The sequence below is a fragment of the Syngnathoides biaculeatus genome, unplaced genomic scaffold (genome assembly GCF_019802595.1).
Source record: "Syngnathoides biaculeatus isolate LvHL_M unplaced genomic scaffold, ASM1980259v1 ctg92_pilon_pilon, whole genome shotgun sequence".
Taxonomy (NCBI): Eukaryota; Metazoa; Chordata; class Actinopteri; order Syngnathiformes; family Syngnathidae; genus Syngnathoides; species Syngnathoides biaculeatus.
The window spans coordinates 4670-5671 of NW_026907536.1; the positions used below are offsets into that span (position 1 = coordinate 4670).

A 1002-nucleotide genomic window follows, 5' to 3' on the forward strand; every position below is an offset into this window, starting at 1 on the left:
AATTATAAAACCCTTGTAAATATAATCTATGCAGTATTATAAATGTATAACATCACTATACATTATAAAACACTGACTGTATTTTATCACTGTATATTTACCATTCCTCAGAAATTTCTCCTGGAGCCATGTGGGTACTACAATGTTTAACCAACAGTACAACATTCATACTTTGCCACCTCCCAGTTAAACAATAACAATAATATAACATTTTTATTGCAGTACAGAAAGTAACAAAGCAAACACGTGGTCTTCTCGTATAGCGTCAAATGCCATCGTTTTGAGATCACTTCTGTTCTGCTGGGGCTGCCGTGAGGGTACCAGAATGTTTTAATCAACACCACAACATTTATACTTTGCCCACTTGAGACAAAAATTACGATACTCCAAGTGTCTAGTTAAACAATAACAATAAATAACATTTTTATTGCAGTACAGAAAGTGCTTACAGGCATGCTACCCTGAGAACGTCCAATCTCGTCAGGTCTCAGAAGCTAAGCGGGTTTTGCCCTGGTTAGTACTTGGATAGGAGACCGCCTGGGAATACCAGGTGCTGTAAGCTTCTCTTCTCAGCTAAATGCTGACGGGTTGAGTCAGGAAGGGCATCCACTGTAAAATTGTGCCAAACAAATATGCGTTCATCTAAGATGACATGCTGTGTCAACCCCTCATGGGATAAGCTGAAAAGAAAGGAAGAAGATTGCAGTACAGAAAGTCACAAACAAAGCAAACATGTGGTCCTCTCGTGTAGCACGGAATGCCTGTGACGCTTTATTTAGACATCACTTCCTGTTTGCCTCCGTGACCTACCTTTCTGCTGGGGCTGCCTTGTGTGTACCATAATGGTAAATCAATAGCACAGCATTTATACATTGCCCAATTGAGACAAAAACACAAGTGTCTAGTTAAACTACAATCAAAACGTTTTTATTGCAGTACAGAAAGTGACGAAGAGAGCAAACATAAGTCAAAAGAAACATGTTAAGCATAGGAAAAGAGTAT

At 39.0% G+C, this 1002-nt stretch overlaps 1 pseudogene; it reads left to right on the plus strand.

The window, feature by feature from the left end:
* The first annotated feature begins 443 nt into the window (after positions 1-443).
* LOC133497321 (5S ribosomal RNA) lies at positions 444-562 on the plus strand (annotated as a pseudogene).
* Positions 563-1002: the final 440 nt, after the last annotated feature.